Source organism: Lepidochelys kempii, unplaced genomic scaffold (assembly GCF_965140265.1).
Source record: "Lepidochelys kempii isolate rLepKem1 unplaced genomic scaffold, rLepKem1.hap2 scaffold_74, whole genome shotgun sequence".
NCBI classification, from domain to species: Eukaryota; Metazoa; Chordata; order Testudines; family Cheloniidae; genus Lepidochelys; species Lepidochelys kempii.
The window spans coordinates 480,624-499,467 of NW_027333644.1; the positions used below are offsets into that span (position 1 = coordinate 480,624).

An 18,844-nucleotide genomic window follows, 5' to 3' on the forward strand; every position below is an offset into this window, starting at 1 on the left:
GCTCCCAATCAACACCTACGTCCAGTACAGTGAGAAGTTATCTAAAAACTCTGCTCACATATACAAAATGTTCTTCTGACCCCAAAGGGTCAGCCATGTCACCAGGCCAGTATAGGTTTGGATACTACCCAAAATACCACTCTGCCAGCCAGGTTTATTATAAAGAAAAAAGAAAGAACAAGAAGATAGATGTTAAATGGTAAAGCAGTTACATATATACAAAGATTTGAAAGTCCATATATCAGGCTCCTATCAGTACTTGTGAGTTTGCTGGCTTGAATGTCCCTCTGGAACACAACCCCAGCTAGGATGGGTCATTCAGTCCTTTGTTCAGAGCTTCATTTTGTAGCAAAGTTCATCCAGAGATAAGAAGCAGGACTGAAGACAAAATGGAGAAGATGCAGCTGCCTTTTATAGTCTTTTGTCATGCAGCCTGTGCTTCCTTTGTTCCAAACACAAGCTGCCCTACACATGGCTTGAAAGCCTTAGAGTTCTGTCCATAGGCATGCCCCTGCCAGAAAATGACCACATGGTGACAGGGATGCTGGAAGATGGGGAGGCCAAGGGGCCATGACCCTCCGCCTTTTTGCCATGGGCCCAGCCCCCTGCTCCTCTTACTCTGGGAGAAAGAGACTTCTTTTAGTCTTTTCTCTTCACCCTTCTTGGCCAATACCAGATACCTTTGTAGGACCCTCTCGTAAAGTTTAGCCTTTTCAGAGTCTGATAAACTGGATCTTTCAAGAACGTCTTTCATCTCTGAATCCAATTGGTGAGGAGGTGTGGTTCTGATATTTTCTTCATCACTAGAGGCATGTTTCATCACTAGAGGCGTGTTTGTTCTAGCTGATGGCTAGGAACGAGGTACAATTTTTCAACCATTTTATTTAAAATGCCTGACAGCAAAACTCAACAAATGTTTGATAAAACCCCTGATCTGTTTTACAATCATCTTTTATTCTTTTGAGGAACAGGTTTTTGTAATCGCTCAGTGTTTTACTAATCCCCCATTTTCTTTTTAGCATGCTTACTTGTTAGGGTTTCTGGGGGACTTTTCCTTTTACAGAGTTGAGTGCTATTTCAGAGCTGGCCACTACCAGGTTGTCAGAGGCTGAGCACAGAATAACCTTCCTTTGATGCGGTCTGGCTTTGATGAGGAGTTTCAAAAGAGCTAGGTTTCTGTGTACATGGCTAGACATGCTTATCAGGGGGATGCTCTTTTTTTTTAAAATGGCTAAGGATTGTTAAAAAAATTACTACTTTTCTGTTTTTTTCAAGGTGTATACATAGGGCCAGTCTGGGGGAGAAATGCTTGTTCTTAACCTGTAGGCTTCGGGTGCTAAAACATTTAAATCCACCAGCAGAAACTTCTGGGCTTTTTGATAGCATCCTCAAAAGCCTCCCAAAAGAATTGTGTTTTCCCAGGGTACGTTTGCCATGCCTGGGTTGTAACTTGCAGTTTATCTCCATGGTTTTAAAGAGAACCATATACTTTGTTTTTAAAATAATCATTTGTCTTTTTTCCCCTGGCAAAACACATTTTGCACAATGTACAAAATACTCAGCTTCCTGTGGTGTATGTATTTTGTAAAGGCTTTCTCAATTTCACTGCTTTCAGAAGAAGACTTCTTCAAGTCATCTCTAATAAATATGCCTTGTGAAAAGGAAAAAATACTTTTTTTTCCTTCAAAAATGGTCAACAGTGCCAAATGTGTATGTGTCAACATATGAAACTGGAGGACAAAAGAGGGTGTGGAAACCTGTAAAAATATATATATTGATGAATCCTATTGAGCTGTATACTACTAATGTCTAGAGTGAAAATATATAAAAAACCCACAACGGGTTTTCACCTCAGTCCCCGGAAAAATCATGGAGCAGGTCCTCAAAGATTCAATCTTGAAGCACTTGCATGAGAGGAAAGTGATCAGGAACAGTCAGCATGGATTCACCAAGGGAAGGTCATGCCTGACTAATCTAATCGCCTTCTATGATGAGATTACTGGTTCTGTGGATGAAGGGAAAGCAGTGGATGTGTTGTTTCTTGACTTTAGCAAAGGTTTTGACATGGTCTCCCACAGTATTCTTGTCAGCAAGTTAAAGAAGTATGGGCTGGATGAATGCACTATAAGGTGGGTAGAAAGTTGGCTAGATTGTCGGGCTCAACGGGTAGTGATCAATGGCTCCATGTCTAGTTGGCAGCCGGTGTCAAGTGGAATGCCCCAGGGGTCAGTCCTGGGGCCGGTTTTGTTCAATATCTTCATAAATGATCTGGAGGATGGTGTGGATTGCAGTCTCATCAAATTTGCGGATGATACTAAACTGGGTGGAGTGGTTGATACGCTGGAGGGCAGGGATAGGATACAGAGGGACCTAGACAAATTGGAGGATTGGGCCAAAAGAAATCTGATGAGGTTTAATAAGGATAAGTGCAGGGTCCTGCACTTAGGACGGAAAAACCCAATGCACAGCTACAGACTAGGGACCGAATGGCTAGGCAGCAGTTCTGCGGAAAAGGACCTAGGGGTGACAGTGGACGAGAAGCTGGATATGAGTCAGCAGTGTGCCCTTGTTGCCAAGAAGGCCAGTGGCATTTTGGGATGTATAAGTAGGGGCATAGCGAGCAGATCGAGGGACGTGATCGTCCCCCTCTATTTGACATTGGTGAGGCCTCATCTGAAGTACTGTGTCCAGTTTTGGGCCCCACACTACAAGAAGGATGTGGATAAATTGGAGAGAGTCCAGCGAAGGGCAACAAAAATGATTAGGAGTCTGGAACACATGACCTATGAGGAGAGGCTGAGGGAACTGGGATTGTTTAGTCTGCAGAAGAGAAGAATGAGGGGGGATTTGATAGGTGCTTTCAACTACCTGAGAGGTGGTTCCAGAGAGGATGGTTCTAGACTATTCTCAGTGGTAGAAGAGGACAGGAGAAGGAGTAATGGTCTCAAGTTGCAGTGGGGGAGGTTTAGGTTGGATATTAGGAAAAACTTTTTCACTCGGAGGGTGGTGAAACACTGGAATGCGTTCCCTTTGGAGGTGGTAGAATCTCCTTCCTTAGAAGTTTTCACGGTCAGGCTTGACAAAGCCCTGGCTGGGATGATTTAATTGGGGATTGGTCCTGCTTTGAGCAGGGGGTTGGACTAGATGACCTCCTGAGGTCCCTTCCAACCCTGATATTCTATGATTCTATGATTCTATGAACGTGTGATTGATGACACCATCAGAATCTGCAGGTCCTCGTTAGAGCTGCATGCCCCAGTCCCCCTCAGCTGAGTTTCTGGGTTGTCTCCATAGTTTCTCTCCTCCCCAAGCTCATGTGACTCAAGAGGGGGGATGGAACTGCATGGACTTGAGGACTGAGGAAAGGTACCATAATGTGCCTAAATAAGCCAACTACCATCAGTTCGCAATTTCAGTAACTGATTTACTGCACACTGGAAAGGCCATGACCACATTATAGAGGAAGAATAATGTATGTAAAATAGGTTTCAGAGTAGCAGCCGTGTTAGTCTGTATTCGCAAAAAGAAAAGGAGGACTTGTGTCACCTTAGAGACGAACAAATGTATTTGAGCATATAAATAAATTTGTTAGTCTCTAAGGTGCCACAAGTATTTAAAATACTTAGTTTTAAAACAACGTTTAATTTTTAATGTTGAACTCCTCAATTTCATTGAAGGTCAGGTAGGATGGGTATCTGAGGTGGACACACATTGAGTATATATCCCAAACAATTCAGAAATGCCAATTTTGGGAAAAAGCAATCCAAAATATTTCTGTGTCCAGTGTATCCATAAGCATTTTTTTAAAGAAATAATGTATTGAGGTTGAGCTGCTAAAAGCATGTTCTCTACCTGTTGATTTGAACCCATCACTTTCCTCTTTGAATCCCTCTGCTCACTCCTCATCTGATATTCAATCAGATTTAAATTATTGGTCACCTTTTCAAGGAAACTCTGTCTCCTACCTAGACGAGCTTTACCTTGTAAAGAATTCCATTTCATTGTGGCAGACAAGAGTAAATGTTGACCACAGTCTTTGTCCTGTAGCGTTAGTTGATTTTTTAGATACACTAGGCCAAGGCCATTGAGCACCTTGAAGATAAAGACCAAGATTTTGAACTTGAATAGTCCTGCATTTCAACCCTTGGAGTGTTCACTTGGTGCATGGGGAATGGGATTTTTTTAATCACGAGGCATTTGTGTTTCATCAAAGAAGAAAATCTTCTACAAAGGAACAGCTGTTGTGAAATCAGGTTTTCACCAAACGTTACTCCTGGAGGAATTCTGTACTACTGTAGGCATGCATAATTAATGAGCCATGCATATCTTTAATTTTTTTGTGTAGAAAAAAAAAGCTTCTGCCAAAATGTTGCTGCATTCCACCTTTTGCCCACCAGAGGGCACTGTGTCACAAGAACAGCAGCAGATACTCGCAGAAAATAATAATTACCACCGGGGGGGGCACGGGAGAAAACCTTTTGTAGTGATAAGCAAGGCGGGCCATTTCCAGAAGTTATCAAGAATGGTTTTCTTCCCCACACCCTCCGCCCCCACTCTCCTGCTGGTAATAGCTCATCTTAAGTGAGTGTGTATGATAACACCCATTTTTTTCATGTTCTGTGTGTACATAAATCTCCTCACTGTATTTTCCACTGAATGCATCCAATGAAGTGAGCTGTAGCTCACGAAAGCTTATTCTCAAATAAATTGGTTAGTCTCTAAGGTGCCAGAAGGACTCCTTTTCTTTTTGCGAATACAGACTAACACGGCTGCTACTCTGAAACCTGTCAATATTCCTAGAGATGATTCTCAGATTTCTGACAAGCATAGGGTTGTCTGCAGTGTAGATGTAGCTGGGTAGATCCCAGGATATTGGAAAGCCAATGTGGGTGAGGTAATATCTTTTCTTAGACCAACTTCTGTTGGTGAGAGTGACAAGCTTTTGAGCCACAAAGAGCTCTTCTTCAGGTCTGGGAACATTACTCCCAATGTCAGAGCAAAATGCAAGATGGAACAGATTATTTAGCATAAGTAGTTAGCAAATATTGTAAGGGACCATTCAAAGTAGAATGGGCCATTAGCACCTCTGCAAACATAGGAAAAAAAGAAGGGGTTAGTGGATTACAGATTGTTTTAATAAACCATAAATCTAGTGTCTCTGTTCAATCCATGATGTCCATAATCCATGATTTGGTGTCCAGCAGACTAATGAATGTAAGCTCCCTGGTTCTTCTTTTGAAAATGCTGTGCAAGTTGCCTTTGAGGATTGGGTCTGATAGGTCAGATATAGAGTGATTACTTTATGAAAAGTGTTCACCCACAGGTGATAGGGTGTTTTTGTCTTTTATCATTTTCCTGTGTATATTCATTTGAGTTTATAATGCTTATCTGTTTCATCCATATAATCATTATTCAGGCATTTAGTGCACTGGATGAAGTGTGCTACATGTGATAGGCATGTATAAGATCCTGGGATCTTGAAAGGTGTTTTGTGTGGAATGTTGATCATTATAGTAATGGAGATATGTCTGCAAGTTTTGCATCTATAGTTCTGGCAGAGTCTGGTGCTGCTTTGAGTGGGTGTGTCCTGGTCTGTGGGGAGCTTGCTCTTGATGACGAGGGTTACCTGGGGTTTTGAGAACCCACAGCAGGGGCAACTTAACTATTTCACTCCATGCAGTGTCAGGAATCAATCAATAGGAACACAGCACTTCTGTCTGATCAAGGATTAAATGCAAGTAAGTATGCTCTTATCTAACACTGCAGTTTATTAGATTTAAGCATACAGAGACATAAGCAATAGGTTTAGAACATCCCAGATCTTTTTCCTAAGATCTGGAATGGTATTGTGTAATTAACAGCAGGTTTGCAGTGGCCAGCTGCTCACCCACCAGGGAGAAAGGGTGTCAGAAAAAAGTGTCTCAAGATGGCTTCAGAGGACTGCTCCACAATATACTCTATTAGCTAATCTTTTATAACTAACTTCTACAAAACACATAGGTCATAATGACCCCAACTGGATCATCTCTTTTCTAACTTTCAGTCAACTTTTCATATCAGAGGTGCCTAGATTCAAAGTTTTCCAACCACCAAGGTTTTCAGTCTCAGTTGTTTACTTGTCTGTCCCCTCCTCCCATTCTGATTAGCAAAAAACTATCAGCTAGATATGACCTCGCTTCTAAAAGCCTGTCTCCAAATTAACCCTTAACTATGTGGTGTTCTATTTCATTAATTTCTATTGGCAGAATGCACATAATATGGTTGCAATTAGTTTGATCACATAATGGGGTATACACATCCCTCAAACCAGGGCAACAATGAGTTTCAAGAGATTGTTCGAAGACCAGAAGAGATGGTTCTTGAAATATTTCTTTCATGATGGGGTACCCATCAAGTATGGGGTGTAGTTGTTTACACCCATTGGTGGTTACACTAGCTTTACTGTATGGGTTCCAGTGTGGGGTGGTAGGTGACAAATAGGGGTATGCAGTCAGAAGGGGGTTTATTTCTGTATTGAAGCAGATTCTCCTGGGGTATTTGGGTGGCCTGTTGCATGATGCAATCTACTTCTCTGATGAAGTGTCCTTGTTTGGTGAAGGTGGTTTTAAGTGAACATAAGAACAGCCATACTGGGTCAGACCAAAGTCCATCTAGCTCAGTGTTCTGTCTTCTGACAGAGGCCAATGCCAGGTGCTTCAGAAGGAATGAATAAAAAAGGTAATCATCAAGTGATCCATCCCCTGTCACCCATTCCCAACTTCTGGCAAAGAGAGGCTAGGGACACCATCCCTGCCCATCCTGGCTAATAGTCATTGATGGACCTATCTTCCATCAATTTACCTAGGTCTTTTTTGACCACGGTTATAGTTTTGGCCTTCACAATATCGACAACAAGTGTGTTAAGCCAGGAATAGTCAATAGGTGGACCGTGGGCCAAATCCGGAATGCGAGATGCTTTTGAATGGACCCCACAATGTTTTTATTTCTTTATTATCATTATGGGGTTTTAAACATTTTTTTCTTGGATTCTGGACCTTGACTGTACCTTGACCAAGAAATTTGGACCTTGACAAAAATAGGCTATCCCTTCATTAAGGTATATATCACTTACTTTCTCCTCAGAGCACATTCTGTGGTATCTGAGTGCCTGGCTGTCAATAACATATTTCTTGGTATGGTTGGGGTGGTTACTAGATCTATGAAGGTAGGTGTGGTGATCCATGGGTTTCTTGCATATGGTTGTCTGTAGGGTTCCATTGCTGAAGCTGATTGTGGTGTCCAGAAGTTGATGCTAGTGTGGGAAAGCTCCAGAGAGAGTTTAATGGATGGGTGGTGGTTGTTGAAGTTGTGGTGGAAGTCTGAGGGAGTTTAAGCTGTCTTCCCATAGGATGAAAATTTCTCAGGTATATCACTGGTTTCATGATGCACTTCTCCAGAAATTCTTCTTCAGGATGACCCATGAAGAGGTTAGCATATTGGGGAGCCATCCTAGTACCCCTGGCTGTTCTCATGCTTTGGACAAAATGTTTATTGCTGAAGGTAAATCTATGACAGGCGAGGATGAACTGGATGAGTTTGGCTATGTGTTTGGGATGGATAATTGATGGTTGTCCATTGTCTTTTAAATATTTGGGGCAGGCAGCTATCCTGTCATTGTGAGGGATATTGGTGTATAGGAAAGTGACATCCATGGTGGCAAGGATGGTATTCTGAGGAAGGTTGTTAATACTGTGGAGTAGAGTAGGGCTCAAATGTACTTGAGCCATCCAGCTACTGTGAGAGTGGACTGTCTGGAAAGACTCTTGCCTAGGCTCACAGCCCATGCACGTTTCAATCTCTTTGGCTCATGAGTGTTTGCATGCAGTGTTCTAGAAAGACAAAGGTTTCCTTTAATAGATGTTTTCAGTTTTGCTTCCTCAAACGGGCAGTCAGTGCCACACACTGGCTGAAATAAATGCTGAGTGACTGAGATCAAGTAGGGGATCTTGAGCTGTGTGGTGCACAATCCCCTCCATTATAAGACTGCTGATTTTGCAAAATGCTGTGTTTTTGACGAGCTGTGCCTAGGGAACTCCTTGCTCAAATGACCCCAAAATTTGGGTCACTAACCCTATCCTGTTCCCCCATGAGACAACAAATTTCAAGACAGTCCAAGTAAGCATACAGATCTTACAGCACTAAGAAGAAATAACATTTAAGTAGAAAGGGCTTCTCAACCTAAACTAAAGCAGAGCTGGTGCTTCATTATACAATCATAGGCCTGGAAGTGACATTGAGAGGTCATCAAGTCCAGTCCCCTGCCCTCAAGGCAGGACCAAGCACCATATAGACCACCCCTGACAGGTGTTTGTCTAACCTGCTCTTAAAAATCTCCAATGACGGAGATTCCACAACCTCCCTAGCCAATTTATTCCAGTGCTTAACCACCCTGACAGTTCGGACATTAGGAAAAATTTCCTCTCAAAACTTCCCTTGCTGCAATTTAAGCCAATTGCTTCTTGTCCAATCATCAGAGGATAGGAAAATAATTTTTCTTCCTCCTCCTTAAAACAACCTTTTAGGTACTTGAAAACTGTTATCATGTCCCTTCTCAGTCTTCTCTTTTCCAGACTAAACAAACCCAATTTTTTCAATCTTCCCTCATAGGTCATGCTTTCTAGATCTTGAATCATTTTTGTTGCTCTTCTCTGGACTTTTTCCAGTTTGTCCACATCTTTACTGAAATGTGGCACCCAGAACTGGACACAATACTCCAGCTGAGGCATAATCAACGTGGACTGGAGCAGAAGAATTACTTTGCATGTCTTGCTTACAACACTCCTGCTAATACATCCCAGAATGATGTTTGGTTTTTTTTGCAACAGTCTTACACTGTTAACTCATATTTAGCTTGTGGTCCACTCTGACCTCTTGATCCCTTTTTTGCAGTAATCCTTCCCAGGCAGTCATTTTCCATTTTGTACATGTACAACTGATTGTTCCTTCCTAAGTGGAATACTTTGCATTTGTTCTTATTGAATTTCGTCCTAGTTACCTCAGACCATTTCTCCAGTTTGTCCAGCTCTTTTTCAATTATAATCCTATCCTCCAAAGCACTTGCAACTCCTCCCACCTTGGTATCGTCTGCAAATTTTATAAGTGTACTCTCTATGCCATTATCTAAATCATTGATGACTATATTGAACAGAACTAGACCCAGAACTGATCCTTGCAGAAGCCGACTCGTTGTGCCCTTCCAGCATGACTGTGAGCCATTGATAACTACTCTGGGAATGGTTATCCAACCAGTTATGCACCAACCTTATAATAGCTCCATCTAGGTTGTATTTCCCTAGTTTTTTAATGAGAAGGTCATTTGAGACTATATCAGATGCCTTACTAAAGTCTCGATATACCACATCTACCGCTTCCCCCCATCCACACGGCCGTCACCCTGTCAAAGAAAACTATCGAGTCAGTTTGATATGATTTGTTCTTGACAAATCCATGCTGACTATTACATATTGCCTTATTATCTTCTAGATGTTTGCAAATTGATTCCTTCATTATTTGCTCCATTATCTTTCCGGGTCCAGAAGTTAAGCTGACTGGTCTGTAATTCCCTGGGTTGTCCTTATTTCCCTTTTTATAGATAGGCACTATATGTGCCCTTTTCCAGTCTTCTGGAATATCACCCGTCTTCCATGACTTTTCAAAGATAATAGCTAATGGCTCAGATATCTCCTCAGTCAGCTCCTTGTGTATTCTAGGATGCACTTCATTGGGCTCTAGTGACTTGAAGACATCTCACTTGTCTAAGTAATTTTCACCTTGCTCTTTCCTGTTTTGAACCTACCCCATTTTCACTGGTGTTCACTATGTTAGGTGTCCAATCGCCACCAACCTTCTTGGTGAAAACCGAAACAAAGAAGTCATTAAGCACGTCTGCCATTTCCACATTTTCTGTTATTGGTTTTTTGTCTTCTTTGAGTAATGGGCCTACTCTGTCCTTGGTCTTCCTCTTGCTTCTAATGTATTTGTAGAATGTTTTCTTGTTACCCTTTATGTCCCTAGCTTGTTTGATTTCCTTTTGTGCCTTGGCCTTTCTAATTTTGCCCCTACATACTTGTGTTGTTTGTTTGTATTCGTCCTTTGTCATCTGACCTAGTTTCCACTTTTTGTAGGACTCTTTTTTTTATTTTTAGATCATGGAAGATCTCCTGGTTAAGCCAGGGTGGTCTCTTGCCATTCTTCCTATCTTTCCTGTGCAGTGGAATAGTTTGCTCTTGTGACCTTAATAATGTCTCTATAACACATAATAAATGGGTTAATCGTTTATCAGGTCCAAATACCCTAACACTGCACCGGAGACATTACCGTACCAGGACTGGCCTGGAGGTGTCTTAGCATTAGCTCCCCAGGTTGCAATGTGGGTAAATTTGCTTTGTAAGTAATGACAGTCCTCACAGCTCCCCAAAAGGAGAGAGGAAGTAGCGTGAGTGAAGGGACTGATTTGGTCGCTGGGAGGTAAGCAAAGCCACAGTGCTGTTAGCTACACCTGTAAAAGACATGTCCCAGCAAAGAGATGGAGGAAGATATGAAGAAAATCAAAAATGAAGGCGTAACCCAGAAGGTGTAATCTGCACTGACTGCTGAAAGGGAAATAAAGGGTCAGATCCTCCGGATGAGCCATTGATGCCCAGCACAGCTCAGGGTGAGGGGTGAAGGCTACCATCACAGCCACCTGATCCTCAGACTGCCAGGCACCAGTCTGATCCTGAGCAGCAGCTTAGAGCAGCCAAGGGATCATTCCAGCTTCTGGGATCACCACAGAGACAGGGTCCTGAGTCTATGCCCCCTCCTCCAGTAGCTGTGAGCTGCGATGTCATAGAGCTGTTTATACTGGAAGATTTTCTAGGAAATTCTCAGTTGGCCACTTAAGCCATTTTAAAGTGGACTCTGCACTGCACTGAGGATAAGGATTGGGATCAAAAAATGCAAACCAACCTCACATTAGCGGAGTTCAAAGTGGGCCAGAACTATGTTTTATTTGTATAGAAGTAATCCCATTGGCTTCATTTTTGTTATATCAATATAAGTAAGAGAAGAATTGAACCCAGGATGTATAAGTCATCTGTTACTTACTGGGTACTGCTTTTCTTTAAATTACAAACATCAGGCTGTCTATGGAATGAGTAAACTGTATATAAAGTCACCATTTTCTACTCTGAAATTTTGGTTTGTTTTAACTTCCTTCTGCAGAAAGAAGTAAAGCATTTCAAGATGTTCTGTCCAGATTAAACCTGGAGAAGCACAGAAGCATCAAGATCAGGCTGAGGGATGTCCTGGAGATTTGCCCAGAAAGCATCAAGAACAAGATTCCAGAGGCATTAGATGATTTACCTTGGCATTTCCTGAGGAAGGTCATGGCTCTGAATGGGACGGCCAGAAATACAAGCATTGGGCACAAGGCTCCTGCAGAAGAAATGGGTGATTATGAGGAGAAGCTGCATATTGATGGCACTTTCTGTTTTAGTGACACTGAGATGAAAATTTCTCTGCAACCTCTTGATGTTCTCTGTGCTGTTCTGCTTTGCTCAGACAGCTTCCTAAAGCAGGAGATCCTGTCCAAAATGTCCATGTGCCAGTTTGCCTTTCCTCTGCTGCTACTCACCCTTGACACCCCCAAGTGCACCCTAATACTGTGGGCCATGAGGGACATTGTGCGGAAGTGGAGGCCGCACTCCCTGGCAGAGAACAGAGGGTTCAGAGAGGAGAGCTTGATGCTCACGTCAATGCCAACCATTTCTTTTGTGTGGATGGGGAGCTGCAGCTTCTCCAAGTCCCACCTCCTCAATGAGGTTCTCAGCCCCTCCCAGCAGCACCACGATTTCTTTATCAGTGCGGGACATGGAGTCTGGGAACTTCCTTCGGAAAATCGCAGATGGGCTGGTTGAGATTGCCTGGTATTTCCCTGGGGGGATGGAAAATTCTGATCTTTTCCCAGAACCCATTGCAGTTACAAATCTGCGTGGAGACATTGAGTCCCACTGGCTACAGTTTAGCTTTTGAACAGAGGTCTCCTCCGCAGTGTTCATAGTTACCGAGAGCATCGGTGAGAGAGAATAGGCACTGATATCATCTTGGAAAGAATCCAGCTCTAAATATTACTTCATCCTCAACTACAAGAATAAGAAACCCAAAGAAACTCTGGGATTCCTTAATAAGCTGTCCTCAGTGTTGAAGCTGAGCAAATCACAGCTACTGGTGAAAGATCGTACCATGAATAATGCAGGATTTGTGAAAAAGGTGCAGTCCACCATAGGAACCATAGTGAATTCATCTCTGAAGACAGTGAGTTTGGAAGCCATGGCTGTGACGGCACCTGACCTAGGAATCCTGGTGAATGAGGACTGTCAGGCATGTCAATGTGTGAGCAAATATACTGAAGAAATCACTGCAGAAATAAGAGATGGGGCAAAATACAAAAGGGAAATGTTGAGCCTGCAAGGAGACCTATGGAAAAACTTGGCTAAAGTGGAAGAAGAGATGTGCCGAATGAAAAGGCAAGGGGTCATGGCCATTGAAGACTATAAATCTGCGCTGAAACAGAAATGGTTAGAGATACGCAGACAGCAGAATCAGTGTGACCGTACTAATGGTTTGACTAAGTTCATCAAGGGAATAGTACAGCTGAAGCCAGTGGAGAAACATTACTTTCTGAAATGGATGAAATTTATCCTGGATAATATTGCGAGGCGAATCTTTCTAAAATGCGGGCGGACTATAAAGAGAAATGTGAAACTCCAGGAGTGGACCAAAAACAGCTGGAGGAATTAGATGAATTAATATCTGATAGTTCCTTGGGGGTGGAGTATTTCATGCGTGAGTTGGGGCAGTTCTATGAAGCTGAATGCTCAATGGTTAAAGAAGGGAAAATGGAAGAAAGCCAAAGACATTTCACCCGTCTCCCATGCATAGCAGCTGACCTGATGCTGGAAGGGTTTCCTGTTTAGCTGACCGATGGAGATGCCTCCAATATCCCCATGAACTTGGTAGTAGAGGTTCTAACTCATCTCCATATCAGGCTAGGGGATAGATCCAGAATGGTGGTTATAACAGTGCTGAGAGTGCAGAGCACTGGGAAATCCATCCTCTCAACACCATGTTCGGCCTGCAGTTTGCAGTGAGTAGCGGTCGAAGTGCGCGAGGAGCCTTCATGACGCTCATTAAAGTTACAGAAGCTGTTCAGGAGCCGCTTGGCTGTGATTTCATCCTGGTGATAGACACTGAAGGTCTGAAGGCCCCTGAACTAACAGCACTGGAAGACAGTTATCAACATGACAATGAGCTGGCCACCCTGGTGATTGGACTGAGTGACGTCACCATCGTTAACATGGCCATGGAGAATGCCACAGAAATGAAGGATGTTCTGCAAATTGTGGTCCAGGCATTTCTCAGAATGGAGGAAATAGGAAAACAGCCAAACTGCCAGTTTGTGCACCAGAACGTCAGTGATGTGTCTGCTCATGTTCAAAATATGAGGGACAGGAAACACCTCCTGGAGCAGCTGAATGAAATGACCAAAGCTGCAGCAAGGATGGAAAAGCAAAGCAGGGAAATGACATTTTCTGATATTATGGAGTATGACCCAGAAAAACACAATTGGTACATACCTGGCTTGTGGCATGAAGTCCCTCCCATGGCTCCCGTAAACACTGGATACAGTGAGAGGGTGTGAAAGCTAAAGAAATACCTGTTTGAATTCATAGAGAACCGTTCATGGAAAAGAGCTGGAAAGGATATTCCTGATTTTATTGTATGGTTGAAGAGCTTGTGGAAGTCAGTGAAACATGAGAACTTCATCTTTAGCTTTAGAAACAGCCTTGTAGCTGAAGCCTATAACCTGCTGTCTGTGAAGTATTCTGAATGGCAATGGGGTTTCCGCAAGGAGATGTATCTCTGGATATCTGAAAAAGAAACTTTTATCTAGAATCAGCTGCCAGAGACACTAGAGGGTGATCTCTTTCACAGCTTAAAAATGGAAGCACAAGGGAAACTACAGCAGGGAGAACAGAAGCTCTTGAATAACTTAGAACAGTATTTGAAAGGTGAAGCTCCAAATTTGAACCTGATAGAAAAGTACAGAGAAGATTTCAAAAGGAGCACGAATAGCCTCAAAAGAGAACTTGAAAATTATTCAACCAGTAACTGTGAGGAAGCAATTCGAATACGAAGAGGACAGCGCAAGATAGACAATATCCAGTCTGGGTACAAGCAGAAAATTGAAGGGGAAGTTGCCAGACTCTTGGCTGAATGCCGAAACAGAGAAGATAAACTCGACCATGAGAAACTGAAGAAAGAATTTGAAACGATGTGACGAGAAACCTTGTCAGAGTTAACGCTCTGTACTTTACAGAAATGTCAAGTTGTTCAAGATATGGATCTCCAGCTGAGAAAGGATCTGAAGCACAGAGCGGGTGCTGTCAGACAGATACTGCAACATGCAAAAAGCCTGCTGGATTATAGAATGAAGTCTTTCACAATGAAGAAGGAATACTTAAACCTAAAATGGACCAGAGCAGTTGTAGAATACTTCTCACAGGAATGTTACTGTAAAACTGAAGAGCTTGCTCTATCTTTAATGACTGAATGCAAGAAATACATTGAAGAAAAAGTTAAATCCAAAACAGACTATGATGAAACCTATTGTGGAGAACTGCTGCATATGGTTAATGAGAGGTTAAAAGAGGAGGAGATTGAGAAACTTCACACTTCTCCTTTGTTTGAAGTTGACCTGAAGCGTCACGTTTGGGGGAAGCAGCTTGGGCATTTCAGAAGATGCATGAAGATTTTATCAAAGAAAACGATCCTCAGCAACGTCTGGAGAAGCTGAAACCTCATTATTTCTCCATATTTACTGATCTCTATTTGGAAAAGAAAGAGAGCCAAACAAGGGTGAGGAATTTCTGTGATCAGTGTCTCAAACCTGCCCTGGTGGGTTATGTCAACAAAAGGCTCGGACTAGAAATAGTTGACAATATTCTCAGCAGTGAACAGGCCCTTGAATACGCCAGCCGAAGCTTCTTTCAGTTCTTTTTGCTAAAGAAGCTGCTGGAAGAGATGAACTTTGGCAACTATGTGAAATACATAAGTAACTATGAAGAGTTTGTCAAATCCTGGATACAGAGATGTCTGATAGACCACTATGGAGGGAAGGCAAGTTTGAGAGATTTGGAGAAAGGGATTCTATCCGGAATAATAAATAAAATCAAGGGAGTTCTGAAAAACTCCATAAATAAAAACAATAACACAGTTTCTGCCTTTTTAGACAGCTTTTGCAAAGAGCTGCAGCAGGACCTGGCCATTTCCAGCAATAGCTTAGTTGGAGTACAGTTTAAAACCACAGCAAAAATTGAGCAGCTTTCTGGTAACATTGAAATCTTCCTTCTGGAGCTGGAACAACAAATCTTAACCCAGTTTAATCATTTGGAACTTGAGACCAAACTCTCCAGCCTGCCAGTGAAACCCCAGGATGAGATCTTCAAGCGAGTGTTTGGCTGTGGGAAGCAGTGTCCGTTCTGTGAAGCCCCCTGTGAAGCAGGAGGCACTGACCATAAAGAGCATTTTGTATCTGTCCATCGACCCAAAGGGTTAGGGAACTTCAGGGATTGTGATTCACAAAAGCTTGAGCATTCCATATGCTCCTCTGATGTGGTTTCCAATCGTGAATTCCGAACTGCAGCCGCAGATGGGAAATTTCATCCCTACAAAGATTACCGCCATTACTACCCAGACTGGCGCATTCAGCCTGATCCCAGCATTGATGCTTCTGATTTCCGGAAATTTGTTTTCAAATCATTCAATGACCAGTTAGCTAGAGCGTATGGTGCTAAAGCAGCAGAACTTCCAGGAGACTGGAAAAATATAATGAAAGAGCAGGCGCTGAAGAGCCTAAAGGAAGCATTTTACATGAAATAATAGACATGCCAAGAGTCTCTTTAAATAGGATACACTTCAACAAAACAAAACCCTTAATTAAAAAAAAAAACGGAATATGAACAAATCTGACAGCCTGTACCATTTTTTAAATTGAAAACTAAAAACAAAAAATCAATTGCAGGTCACATCTTCCAGTTAGTGCAAGGCTGCTGCACAGGAACAGCCATACCAAAGCAAACTGATAGTCCGTGTATCCCTGTGTCCTTGCTGAACCAGAATAACAGCCCATCTAGCCTGGTATCCCCACCTCTCTGCAGTACTGGATCAGACCAATCACCCATATAGCCTAGTATCCCACATCCTTGCTGTATTGGATCAGACCTAAAGGCCATCTAGCTCGGTATCTCATCTCCCTGCTGTACTGGATCAAACCAGTGATCCATCCTGTCTCTGACAGTGGCCATTACAAAATGTCTCAGTGGGAGGTGCAAGAAACCATCTAATGGAAATTGTATAGAAACGTTTTTAGAGGAGAAGCTTCTTCCTAACGTAACTATGTAAACAGGGTCCGAATGAGTTCTCCCATGACAGCTAGCTGTTAGCGGGAGAGACTTTAGGAGGAAATTGTATTTACATGAACTCACCTACTCTGCCTAGATATCCATCAGATATAGAGGTGTTGCTCAAAGTGATCAATATTGACTTGTGTTGGGTTACAAATCACTTTAGTACTGAATGAAGGGGTAGTGAAATGCTGTTGTCAGTGTTGTTGTATTTATTGTATGAGTAAAGGGGAGCAGAACTGTGCTTAACCTGTCTCAAATGAGGGGTCACCCACAGCTGAAAGGACTCATTAAGCCAGGTGCTCGAATGCCTGACTCCTGTGAAGGTAAGAGGGGTGAGGAGAGGTATCTCTGCCAGGAGGAGTGAACTCTCCCTAAGGGTCCCTGGTCAGGTTTAACCTGTTTCTCCCCACTGTTCAGAAGATAGGGCCTTTTGTTATTTTAAGTGCTCAAAAGAGCTGACAATTACTTGTGGCAGGACAGCATTTCTGCCCAGCCTAATAGCTGAAAATCACTAAGGACTTGGCTACACTTGTGAGTTAGAGTGCATTAAAACAGCCCCAGGCACCCTAACTCACGATGCATCCACACTGGCAAGGCACGTAGAGCACCTGGACTTTGTAGCGGGAGTGCCCCTGCTAATCCACCTCCACCAGAAGCATAACGCTTGGTGCGTCTCGGCTGAAACGCCCCAGCGTCAGTGTGAACGAGGTGTTGCATTACTGCACTCTGATCGGCCTCCAGAAATTTTTCCTTTCCACATAGAATCATAGGACTGGAAGGGACCTTGAGAGATCATCAAATCCAGGGGTTCTCAACCTTTTTCTTGCTGAGGCCCCATTCAACATCCTATAAAAACAACAGCGCCCAGCAGCGGGGAAACATGGGCTCCAGGCCAGGGGGACACACTTGGGCATAGGCATAGTTTTACTTCTATTTTTGGGGGGGTTGGGGGGAGGAAGGCCTGGCAGGGCTCATTCCAGCTCCACACAGCAGGGTGCAGGAAGGATGTGCCATCTCCACCCCCTGTCTCACTCAGGAGGTCACCCAGCTAGTCTGGGCTCTGGGGGGATGCAACCAAAAATATAACTGAAAGGGGGGACTCAGTTCAAAAAGTTTGAAAACCGCTCAGGTGCGGGCAGGAGGTTATTTAGGGGCTGTGTGAAATGAGGGGAGTAGCTCACGGTGCAGGAAGGGAATAGCTAAGGGCTGTGTATGGGCAGGGGGTAGCTATGGGCTGTATGCATGCAGGGGGGCTTCCAGTGCAATGCCCAGCTTCAGGGGCAAGGCACTGGGACTCCCGGCTTCAGCCTCCCTGCTGCTCCTGGCTTGTGGGGGAGGGGAGGTTTGCTGGCTCGAGCGCCGCGTTGCTCCTGGCTTGGAGGGGATGTGGGGACCCTGCCAGCTTCAGCCTCACCTAGCTTCTGGCTGCGACACTCACGGCTTGGGGGGCATGGGGAGGGCACCACAGGCTTCAGCCCCGCGCTGCTCCTAACTAGGGCAGGGGGCCCACTGGCTTCAGACCTGCACTGCTCCTGGCTTAGGAGGAAGGGGGGCCCCCAGGCTTCAGCACTGGGGCTCCAGGTTTCAGCCGTGGGGCTCTGCGGCCCCCCTGAAAGGGCTCACTGACCCCCGGCTGAGAACCACTGATCTAATCCAGTCCCCTGCACTCATGGCATGACTAAGCATTATCTAGATCATCCCAGACAGGTGTTTGTTTAACCTACTCTAAAAAATCTCCACTGATGGAGATTCCGGAACCCCACAGGCAATTTATTTCAGTGCTTAACCACCCTGACAGGAAGTTAGCCATTGATAGCTACTCTCTGGAAATGGTTTTCCACCAGTTTTGCACGCATCTTATAGTAGCTCCATCTAAGTTGTCTTTCCCTAGTTTGTTTATGGGAAGGTCAGGTGAGACTGCATCAAAAGCCTTACTACCGTCAACATATACCACATCTACAGCTTCTCCCCATCCACAAGGCTCGTTACCCTGTCAAAGAAAGCTATCAGGTTGGTTTGACAGGATTTGTTCTTGACAAATCCATGCTGACTATTACTTATCACCTTATTATCTTCCAGATGTTTGCAAATTTAGAGCTTAATTATTTGCTCCATTATCTTTCCAGGTACAGAAGTTAAGCTGACTGGTCTGTATTTCCCCAGGTTGTCCTTATTTCCCTTTTTATAGATGCCCTTTTCAAGTCTTCTGAAATCTCTCCCGTTTTCCATGACTTTTCAAAGATAATCACTTATGGCTCAGATATCTCCTCAGTCAGCTTCTTGAGTATTCTAGGATGCATTTCATCAGGCCCTGGTGACCTGAAGACATCTAATTGGTCTAAATAATTTTTTACTTG

At 43.5% G+C, this 18,844-nt stretch overlaps 1 pseudogene; it reads left to right on the forward strand.

The window, feature by feature from the left end:
* LOC140904800 (up-regulator of cell proliferation-like) overlaps positions 1-15,960 on the forward strand; it is a 55,380-nt pseudogene extending 39,420 nt beyond the window's left edge.
* The last annotated feature ends 2,884 nt before the right edge of the window (positions 15,961-18,844 follow it).